Source organism: Perognathus longimembris, chromosome 28, assembly GCF_023159225.1.
Source record: "Perognathus longimembris pacificus isolate PPM17 chromosome 28, ASM2315922v1, whole genome shotgun sequence".
Lineage (NCBI taxonomy): Eukaryota > Metazoa > Chordata > Mammalia > Rodentia > Heteromyidae > Perognathus > Perognathus longimembris.
In genome coordinates, this window is record NC_063188.1 from 11,961,883 (window position 1) to 11,973,531 (window position 11,649).

Sequence of the window (11,649 nt, forward strand, 5' to 3'; positions counted from 1 at the left end):
TTATGAGATGGCTTCAAGATAATTAAGCTGCTAATTATAAGCAAATAAACCTGTTATTCTGAGCAAAAAAAAAAAAAAGCTTAGGGGCTGGGAATATGGCCTAGTGGCAAGAGTGCTTGCCTCATATAAATGAGGCCCTGGGTTCGATTCCTCAGCACCACATATACAGAAAATGGCCAGAAGTGGCGCTGTGGCTCAAGTGGCAGAGTGCTAGCCTTGAGCAAAAAAAGAATCCAGGGACAGAGCTCAGGCCCTGAGTTCACAGCCTAGGACTGGCAAAAAAAAGCTTAAGGCAGTCACCCAAGGCCCCCAAGAAAACCCTGCCCTCCTCCATAAGGTTCGCAGGAACCCGCCACATGGTTTAGGCAGAAAGGAGTTTATTAGGGGAGAGTAAACTGCCAGGCCACACAAGATGGAGGCATGGGGAGACAGAGGGGAAGGAAGAAGAGAAAAGAAAAAGACCAAGGGAAAAGGAAAGAGTGGGGATTCGTGTTGAGCCCCGATTATACAGGAAAAGGTGGGAGATCTGGCCAGGTGGATTGGATGTGACTGCAGAGAAGCAGGAGGTATCTGCCTCCAGCTGTGCCAGTTACCCAGGTAACTCAGGTACTAGGCGCAGACTTGAACAGGAGGGGGGCATCTGCATGGAGCCCTCCCGGGGGTGGATCTTACATTCTGGCCTTTTAATAATTATGATAAAGGGCACCGACTCTCTGGCGTCTTCCTGCTGGCAAGAGGCATCGACATTAGGGGTAGAAGGTGGAGATGTGGCCCCTCTGGGAGAAAGCAAGCAGCAGCTGTCCCTTGGTGGTAGACACCAGTCCTTGAATGAAGCTTGGAAGAAGGCTCAAGTGGCAGAGGCTGTAACTGATTAGGAATTGACCACAAATAACTGTTTCTCTAAAACCGCCCACTTTTTTCCTTTGGCTTGTGGAGTGGATCAAACCCAGAATAGCTAGCCTTTGAGAGGGAACCTAGAGAGGGGGGTCCTGGAACCCAGCCCATGTCTTACTCTCGAGGGCACAAGCAAAAGTTCAGGCCACTGAGACTGATTGTCTAGTCTATGAGGCGTTCTGACTTTATGGAGTAGTCTGGGGAGGACATAGGAGTCCGTAAGGACATAGATGGAGGTCCACAAGGACATAGAGTATCTGCAAGGACATAGAGTCAAAGTCTCAATTCAGGCATCCCTGAAAATGAGAACAGATTGGCCAAAAAGGCATTCTGGGGCCCCTCTGGTGTGGTCAGACAGAGGACCTGTAGACAGGAGTCACTCACCAGACGTAGAGAGGAGATGGTGTGGTGGATGCGTAGCCAGCCATGGTAAACGCGAGAAGTCCTAAGTGCGTCTCCTCCAGCTTTTGGCAGGTGGTCCAACAAGGGGCGGTCAAGGAGGCGGATTCACCCCCAGAAGAGAAGGAGGAGGATGGGACCCAGCGACTTCTGACTCTGTCCTGACTCCTGACTCTCAGAGTCATGGCACCAGATGCAAGGTTAGCCGGAAAGGAAACCTGCCACATGGTTCAGGCAGAAAGGAGTTTATGGGGGGGGGGGGGACATTAAACTGCTGGCCCACACCAGATGGAGACATGGGGAGGCAGAGGGGAAGGAAGAAGAGAGAATAGGAAAGAGTGGGTACCTTGTTGAGCTGGGTTGTATAGGAAGAGGCGGGAGATCTGGCCAGGTGGCTTGCATGTGACATCATAGAAGGGGAAGTAACTGTCTCTAGGTGTGCCAGTTACCTAGGTAACTCAGGTCCTAGGCGCAGACTTAACAGGTGTGGGGCATCTGCATGGAGCCCTCCCAGGGGTGGACCTTACACCCTCTTCCTTAATCACCTCTCAAGCCACCACTCAGTATACTAACGTTAATGTTGAGTCCACAGAGGACCCCCTCCCTACTCCTTCACCTCCACTTTAAGAGCCAGTGTGCACCTCCCATAAGGTAACTTTTCCCACTACCCCCAGAAGGCTAAAGCCTATTATTCTCTGCCTTCTCTCAGCCTAAGTCCTATCCATTCTCCTCCTAACACCCTAATCCTGGGAGTGAAAAGAGCCAAATGGCTCCAATCGCAACACCTCGGAAAAGTTAACCAGGCAATTGTTCCAACATGCTCTATTGTGCCCAATCCCTACCCTACTCCCCCCTAATTGCTCCTTCTTTTCAGTCTTTGACCTAAAGGATGCCTTCTTTATGATCACCATATACCCCACCTGTAGGCCCCTTTTTGCCTTTACCTGGGAAGACCCAGACACTCTCCAGGCAGAGCAGCTAACCTGACCGTGCTTCCCCAAGGGTTCAGTGACAGCCCCCATTATTTTGGTCAAGCTCTGCAAAAGGATTTGGCCTCATTAGATCTCTCCCCAGCCTCCTCCTTCTATATGTAGATGACCTTTTTCTCTGCAGCCCTTCCACTGACCTAAACCTCAAACACACTCCTCTCCTTAACTCCCTTGCTTCCTGGGGTTATGGGGTCTCCAAAATCAAAGCCCAGATATGCCAAAGATCAGTTATATATTTGGGACTAACCATTTCCCAAGAGGGACAAGCTATACCTTCCCATAGGGTTCAGGAGCTCCTCATCTATCCCCTGCCTCAACCCAAGCAAGCCCTCTTGGCCCTCCTGGACCTCTTTAACTTCTGTATCTGTATCCCCAACTTTTCTCTTTAGCACAGCCTCTGTACTCTGCCACTAAGGAGCCCCTCCTGTTCCCCAAATCTCTCTTAGCTCCTTCCGCCAACTTAAGATCTCTCTGTTCAAGGCTTCTACCCTGTCCCTCCCAGACCTTACCACCCTTTTTTCCTTTTCTCACACACAAAGGACAGCCATTAGCTATTCTCTGTCAAAGGGAGGAGACACCTTTCATCCCCTAGGGTGCCTATCCAAACAAATGGTTATGGTGACACAGGGTGGCCCCATTGTCTCCCTGTTCCAGCAGCTGTGGCACTCATATGAGGCCCCAAAAATATTTCCCTCCACAGCCCGCTCCATATTCTAACCTCTCACTCCCTTAAGGAGCTCCTCAGCCGCAAAGCCTTTGCCTTTCTCTGTCACTCTACCCTAGTCTTTGAAGAAACTCCCCCTAGGAACGCTGCTACCCTCTTGCCCACCTCAGCCCAAGAACCAGAACCTCTCATACATTCCTTCCCTGAAACCCTAGATCTCTCTAAACCCATTCTCCCACATCTCAGACCTGCCTATCCCTGGAGCCCCTGACTGGTTTGTTGATGGCAGCTCTCTTAGAGAGAGCTATACGGCAGGATATGCCATTAATCAAGGTAACAGGGATGAACCCAGCTATCCCACACACAGAAGTAAAATCGTTACCCCCCCATACCACCTAACAGCACCTCCACCAGCTGCCTATTAACATCAATACCGACTCAAAAAGGAGCCCCTAACTTAAAAGCCATGTTCCCCTGTTTAATATGTAAGCTGCCTTAGATAGAGCTAAAAGGACACCAGCTCCTGCATTCTTTGTTGTAATCACAAAGGCTTAGTGACACCTACAATGTCTTAACCTCAATTGCTATCCTAAACTATCATATGCAATTAAGAATAACTGTATTTCTATTTCATCTCGTTGTTGCTTTAATTGGACATAAAATGGGGTTTTGTGGCAAAGAATCCTTTGATTGCAGTTCAAAGCCAGCCAGGGCAGAAAAATCCCTCTAAAATTCCATCGCCCAACTAACCAGCAAAGAGCCAGGCTGGAAGCATGGCTTATCAGTATTAACCAGCCAAAGTTGGAAGTGGCACTATGGCTGCAAGTGGTAGAGTGCTAGCCTTGAGCAGAAGTGCTCAGGGACAGTGACTAGGCCTTGAGTTCAAACCCGGAGACTGAAAAACTGCCTAGTGAGCCATCCCAGCAACAAGCACCTGGACATTCAGGCCAGCCCAGATAACCAGGAGCCATGGAGAGGAGTGAGAGGGTCACATCCTGGTGTCACATCCCAAATGGAGCCACTCTGTGCCTGGCCTCTCAAAATTAACCAGAGCCGGGAGATGACGGGAAATAAGTCAAGAGGCTTGCCCCTCTAATGTCCATGCCTGTCTACCTTCTAACTGGACAGAAAATTACATTTTTTTGCCAGTCCTGAGGCTTGGACTCAGGGCCTGAGCACTGTCCCTGGCTTCTTTTTGCTCAAGGCTAGCACTCTACCACTTGACCACAGCGCCACTTCTGCCTGTTTCTGTTTATGTGGTGCTGAAGAATCAAACCCAGGGCTTCATGTACGCGCTAGGCAAGCACTCTACCACTAGGTCATATTCCCAGCCCCAGCACATTCTTTTTATGTGTCCAAAGATCCTGTAGGAAGGACCTGCCCCTCTCCCCTCAGGCCCATTCTTTCTAGGTATCCAAAGATGGAATATGAAGGATTGACCCCCGCCCTATTGCCCCAGGCGCACACAGACACCAGGCAAAACCTCAGGTATGTGGGAACTTGTTTTGACTGGAGGCAGGGCAATTCACCTAAGCCCAGCTGTTGACAATCCCTAGTGGCCCCAAGGAAAAGCCACCAGCTTTCAATAATAACCTCTGCCTCCTGGCTCATACCCCTTAGGAGCCTGGTCCCAAATTCACACACACACCCTGCACAACCTTCAAACCCATGGGAAGGTCTGTGGCCCTCGCTGTTCCTCAATAAACAGGACTAATATAAACAGTACTTACCTGTTGAAATGAGTCCAGTTTTTTTCCTTTTCCGTTCTCCTCCATTTTCCTAACACAAAGTAGCCAGGCCAGGAAAGTCCATAAGACTCTTTGCTTTCCAATTTATCACCAAAAGGCCAGAAGTGGAGCTGTGGCTCAATTGTAGATCACCATCCCTGAGTAAAAATGCTAAGGTACAGCACCCAGGCACTGAGGTCAATCCCAAGTACTGTTTACAGGAATTCAATCCACAAGATACAGGTGCCACACACTAAGAGGTAGAATTAGGAGTGTTTATTACAAGGCGAATTAGGAGTGTTTATTACAGAGCTAGCAACTGCAAGCAGACTCATGCCCCCCCCCCAAACTTGCAATTCCAAATGTAACTAACACAAAGCTTATAAAGGCAAAAACCACATTAAGGCAGATGCTGCATAATATGCAGACCAGCACAGTATGTTTACAGAAGCAAATAAGCCAGTTAAAGGTTATCTAGGGGGAATAATCATGGTTAGGAATTTTAACAACCAGGCCTAGGGATTTCCTGGAGCATAACAATCCAGGGACAGTGCCCCAGGACACACAGACACAGACACAAACACACACAGATGCCTAAATCAGAGGACTCCAGCCAGCCAGTGCAAATGCAAGACCCTATTAGAAAAAAATATGTAAAGCATAAAGGGCATGGCTCAAATTGTAGAGCTTCTGCTAAGCAAACAAAAAAGCCTATTAAAATACACGTATGGGGGCTGGGAATATGGCCTAGTGGCAAGAGTGCTTGACTCGTATACATGAGGCCCTGGGTTCGATTCCCCGGCACCACATATATAGAAAACGGCCAGAAGTGACGCTGTGGCTCAAGTGGTAGAGTGCTAGCCTTGAGCAAAAAGAAGCCAGGGACAGTGCTCAGGCCCTGAGTCCAAGGCCCAGGACTGGCAAAAAAAAATAATAATAATAAAATAAAATAAAATACACGTATGCATGAATTACATGAGCATGTAAAGAAATAAATCTAGGGGTAGGAATGTAGCTTAGTGGTAGAGTGCTTGCCTAGCATGCATGAAGACCTGGGTTCAATTCCTCTGTACCACATAAACAGAAAAAAAAAGACAGAAGTGGCACTGTGGTCCAAGTGGTAGAGTGCTCGCCTTGAGCAAAAGAACCTCAAGGACAGCACCCAGGCCCTGAGTTCAAGCCCAAGGACTGGCAAAAAAATAAAATAAAATAAAATAAAATAAAATAAAAAGAATCTAATATATGTTAAGACACCAGCAATGGTAATTTTCTAGATACTAGAAATATTTTTGCCTAGTCACATCTGAATTTCTATGCAACTCGGTGATAGTAATAGTAGAAGCTGAACAAAATAAGGGAATTAGATACTACTAAATTAATGAAATGTGATATAGTAAACATAACAATGCAAGATTCACTAAGGACAGAAAGTGTGTAATCTCAGAATAAAAGTAGAACATATTGACATATGAGAGTCACAACCTATGGCTAAAGATGATGAAATAAAGAAAAAAAAAAACTTGTCAGGCACCAGTGGCTCACACTTGTAATCCTACCTACTCAGGAGGCTGAGATCTGAGGATTGTGGTTCAAAGCCAGCCCAGGCAGGAAAGTCCATGAGACTCATCACCAATGAACCATCAGAAAACCGGAAGTGGCACTGTGGCTCAAGTAGTAGACGGCTTGCCTTGAGCTGAAGAGTTCAAGGACCCCAGACCCAGAATTCAAAACCCGTGACAAACAAAAAAAAGTAAAGAAAAACTCCCAGGACTAGCTGCCAACACTCAGGGGTAAGATAAATATAAACTATAAGCGGATGTAACTGGTTTTATTTTATACAGTGGGATTTGAACTCAGGGTTTCCAACTGGCTAGGCAGGGAGTCCACCACTGGAGCTACATTATTGACTGGTTATTTTTGACTCAGGACCTTCTTAACTTTTCTGCCAGCACTGGCCTCCAATCTCCATCCTTCTGCTCTCAGCCTCCTGAGTAGTCATTCGGATCCACAGGCGCTTAGAAAAATATTACTCTTTACACTAAATGTGTAATAAGGAGATTTGTGTTTGAAAAGGAGAAGCCCCAGGTTCCTATAGCAGCAAGATATACCTAGAAAAAAACACGTGGAGGAATCGGCCATGTAGCTGAGAATGCAACACCAAACCTACCGGGTATGATGTTCAGCAGAGCAAAACCAAAATAAAAGAAAGCCTTGGAAAGCTCCAGTTGGGTAACTAGGTAAGAAAGCAGGGGCCAGAAAAGGAGGTCTTCCTCATTAATAACCTTGGCACTCACCCCCACAAAAATCTTTCTATGTCCACTTCAAGTTAATACAGCCAGCCCGGTGCTGGTGGCACACCCCTATAAATCTCGTTACCCAGGGGGCTGAGATCTGAGAATCATGCTTTGGAACCAGCTCTGGCAGGGATATCTGAGGGACTCTTATCTTCAATTAACCACCAAAATGCCAGAAGTGGAGCTGTGGTTCAGGAGGTACAGCACTAGCCTTGAAGCACAAAAAGCTCAGAGACAGCCAGGCCCTGAGTTCAAGCCCTGGGAACATCTCCAAAAAATTTAATAGGATACAAAGGTGAGAACCTGAAAATTACTATTGGAAAATGTCTGGCTACAGGATTCTTAAGTGCAAGTGGGTCTTGTGGCATGTGCCTGTAATCCCAGTAATAGAGAAGCTGAAACAGAAGTTTAAAGTCAGTCTGGGCTATATAGGGACTTCTTGTCTTAAAAACAAAAGGAAAAAATCCTGAAAATAATACTTATTATTCGTTGAAAGCTTAGTATGTGCATGGTGTTATAAGTGCTCTGTCATCCACGGTTCTGTTTTAGTTTCACAGGGGTTAAGGTAAACACTATTATCTTGCTGTTTGCAGAAGGAGGATCTAGGAGACCAATGTAAATTATCAAGAATAAGTCCCCCACCCCAGGTGTTGGCTCACACCTGTTATTTTAGCTATTCAGGAGGCTGGGATCTGAGGGTTGTGGTTCAAGGCCAGCCCAGGCGAAAAAAGCCCCCATGAGACATGAATCTCCAATTAACCACGCAAAAACTAGAAGTGGAGCTGTAGCTCAAAGTGGTAGAGTGCTAGCCTTCAGCAAAAAAGATTAAGAGACCACACCCAGGCCCTGAGTTCAAGCCCCATAACCCTGAAGAAAAAGTAAAGAAAAAAGAACAAGGGGGCTAGGAATATGGCCTAGTGGCAAGAGTGCTTGACTACTATATATGAAACCCTGGGTTTGGTTCCCCAGCACCACATATACAGAACATGGCCAGAAGTGGCGACGTGGCTCAAGTGGCAGAGTGCTAGCCTTGAGCAAAAGGAAGCCAGGGACAGTGCTCAGGCCCTGAGTCCAAGGCCCAGGACTGGCCAAAAAAAAAGAAAGAACAACGGCAGTAGTAGTCACAGGTAATAGTAGTTCTAGGTACTGAAGGTGAGATGTTAGGATGGCAGTTCCAAGTTATACAGACTGCAAAGTGCATGAGAGTGGAGTTGTGGTTCAAGTGGTAGCATGCTAGCCTTGTACAAAAAAGGTTAGGGGCAACACTCAGGGCCCTGAGTTCAAGTTCCATGCTCCGCACAAAAAAACGATACGAAAAGTTGGAAAAAGAGCTATGGCAAAGTGTCACCCCTGATAACCCAAGGCCTGACTTCAAGTCCTAGCACCATGTCCAAAAAAGAAAAGGTTGAGGGGGTCAAAATGTGAAGCTCTAAGAAAGAGGGGAGCAGGAACAGAAGCAGAATGGAGGCCATGCCTAAGAAAAGCTACAATGAGTGTATGTATGTTCAGAAATGGAGATGATGTAAGGGGACACGGAGGGAGGCGGGCAAGGACGAGGTTGGCAGAATCTCTGAGACAGAAAGGAATCTAGGGAGAAGTTGGCAGAAGAAGAGTGAAGGAGCAGCCACCAGGGAGGGGAGAGATGAGATGGAGTGGAGAAAGGAAGGGAGCGAAGTGGGGAGAGCGAGCCTGGGGACACAGGCATGCAAACCGCAGAGGGCGGTCCAAAGGAAAAGGAACCCAACGAAAAAGAATGACCTCAGAAGCCAAGAGGAAATCGGAGGGGGAGGGGGCGGGAGGAGCAGGGGAGGGGGAGGAGAAAAAGGAGGGGGAGGTGCAGAGAGGGTGTCCGATGTAGGAGAGGAAGGGGTGGGGTAAAAAGCAGAGAAGGAGGGGGAAGGGGATAAACCTACTAGAGAAAAGGGGCGGGCTCAAAGAGGAGGAGGAGGAGCCTAGAGGGGTGGATCTGGGAAAGAGGAGGAAGAGCTGGAGCGGAGAGGTAGGGTGAGAACCTAGTGGGGGGGGGGGGGGGAAGAAATGGGAGAGTTTGTGGCCGGGGAGGGAGCTGAGAAAGGCTGACCCAGATCTTCTGAGAAGATCCTGTGAAAGGACTGCAGATCGAGAAGCCCTAAAACACAGCGTTAGAGAGAATACTGGCACATCAGGACACGGTCCTCGAATTGTAAACCCTGGCTTCCGCCCTGACCCCAAACCCCTAAATCAAAGCCCCCCGTCCGCCCCTCCTCATTCCCCTGAAGTTCTCACCTGATACATCCAGTCTCTCGGCCCGCCTCGCCGGGATCATTTTGGGCATGCAGAAAAAAAAAAGCCTTGCATCCTGGATCTTGGAACCCCAAGCCCTACCTCAGGCCCCCGAGCGGGGAGGAGGGGCGCCCAAAGGCACTAGATGTTCCTTTGCACACAGAAACCACGAGTTCCCATTTTAGGGGCCGCCTCAGGCGCTTGCCGCTCCCACTAGCACGGGAGCCAGATTGGGATCAGAGAAGGAGAGAAACATCATAGTCAGGGCTATTGACCCATGGAGTGGTGGGGGGGGGGGTAGTATTCCCGGGAAGAAAAGCCTAGCTAGGCTACCAAGTAGCTAGGAACCTGGTTGCTAGGGTGTCTTGTAGTTTGCAGACAGGGGAAGTGCGCATGCGTGGAAATCCCACGCTGTTTTTACGCCACCCTCCCTATCCATCCCCCATTTGCCCCCACCTTCCACGATTTAAGACAGGCTTCGAGCTTGCAGCCAGTGCACCATTGCTGGGCCGAGGAAACAGAGAAGGTACAAAGCTGTCCTGAGGTTTGAACATCCTCCGAGGTTGCATCTCAGTCTCACTAGAGGTATTATTGCCACCCCCCCATCTTGTTTCTGTCTGCCAGGGTGGGGGGGGATGGGACCTTGTGGTCCACGGATAGTTCGCTTGAAACGCATCATCTCTGAATTCAGTATTCTGTAAATTAAAATGCCCTCAAAATAACAGATATCTACATGCTTCAATGCTTGCGTTAAAGGCCTTGCAATGATTCAACATTTAAATAACCTTGTTTTCTTTCTTTTTCGTGTGCCTGCCCTAAGGCTTGAACTGAGATCCTTGCCACAGTCCCTAAGCTTTTTTGTTCAAGGTAAGTACTGGTCCACTTGAACCACACCTGCACTCCAGGCTTTTTGGTGAATAGTTGGAGTTTCTTTGACTTTCCTGCCTGGACTGGCTTTGAACCATGATCCTCAGCTCTCAGCCTCCTATATACCTAGAATTATAGGCATGAGCCACCAGCTCCTCCCTTGTTTTTTCTTTGGGGGGGGGGGGCTATTTTTTGTTTGTGAGTTTACACAATTATTAGCATCAATTACTTATACAATTTGAGTTTAACATATCTATGGATACAGTGCATCTAGATCTAGTAACCCCCTTTACCCTTCTTCCTGTCCTTCCCCCCAATCCTTCCCAAACCGCTCTCATCATATCCTTGTTCCATTTTCACTGACATATATAATTATGACTATATACACCCTCCTTACCCATCTGTTGTTCCACCCCCTCCCACAGTACTTCTCCCCCAAACCAGACATGGTTCAATTTATTAATATTCTTAAACTATGTCAATCACCGTGGTATCTCACACCTGCATCTACCAATTTTTAATCGGGTGTGTGTATGTGTCTGTGTGTAGCTTACATTATATTTCTATTAGCACTGGTCTGGGAAGGAACAAGGAAAGGAGGTTTTCCCCTAAAGAAAAGGGTTTGCTGTAAGACACAGGAAGAAAATGAGAACTTTATCTTGTGACCTCTGTAGGAATCCTTGTCATCCTTACCCTTCTGTTACTCATAGCGTAACAGAGTGTTGAGGGCTTACGTTTGAACTGAGGGTGCTGTAGGTTTTATAGGACAAAGATAGTAGAAGAGCTTAATGATTTCTCCCTTGTACCTTAAGAGCTTTGCCGAACAAGAGGTCATTTGTTTAGGCTGAGACGTGAGCCTTTCGCCAAGTGCCTTTTAGTCCCAAGTTCCCACTCTCAAGAGGTCTGCTTCTGGTGATTGGCAGGAGGGGATTCAAAACAGAACAAAGCATCCAGCTGGCCCTTCACAGACACATGCAGAAATGTAGTGAGTTAACTCTTAGAGTACAGACATAGACAAAGTAGTAAGAGAAAAGAAAGAAAAAGTAGCAACAATCAGAAATAGGGGGACTGGGGATATGGCCTAGTGGCAAGAGTACCTGCCTCGGATACACGAGGCCCTAGGTTCGATTCCCCAGCACCACATATACGGAAAACGGCCAGAAGCGGCGCTGTGGCTCAAGTGGCAGAGTGCTAGCCTTGAGCGGGAAGAAGCCAGGGACAGTGTTCAGGCCCTGAGTCCAAGGCCCAGGACTGGCGCAAAAAAAAAAAAAAAAAAAAAAGAAATAGGGGAATTGTGAGGCTGAGAAGCTTGTACTTGACTAATAGAATTGGGGTGGTTCATGTAAATATTCTCAGGTCAGGATACCAGTATTAGAAGGACTACCTTTGTAAGCAGGGAGAAAACACAAGCTAGGAAGCGTGGAAGTAAGGAATCACCATTGTAAACAAAAAAAAAGTGCTTCATTACTGCAAAACCACCAATCACTCAGGCCTACCACTGGAAATATGTATGTGTGTGTATATGTATTTTTTTTTTTTTTTTGGCCAGTCCT

The 11,649-nt window shown here is 47.5% G+C and overlaps 1 long non-coding RNA gene across 1 annotated transcript; it reads left to right on the plus strand.

Moving 5' to 3' along the window:
* The first annotated feature begins 8,924 nt into the window (after window positions 1–8,924).
* Window positions 8,925–11,155, plus strand: LOC125343425. Its single transcript, XR_007209337.1, has 3 exons — window positions 8,925–8,966; window positions 9,701–9,814; window positions 10,050–11,155. It is a non-coding gene; the product is annotated as an uncharacterized LOC125343425 (long non-coding RNA).
* The last annotated feature ends 494 nt before the right edge of the window (window positions 11,156–11,649 follow it).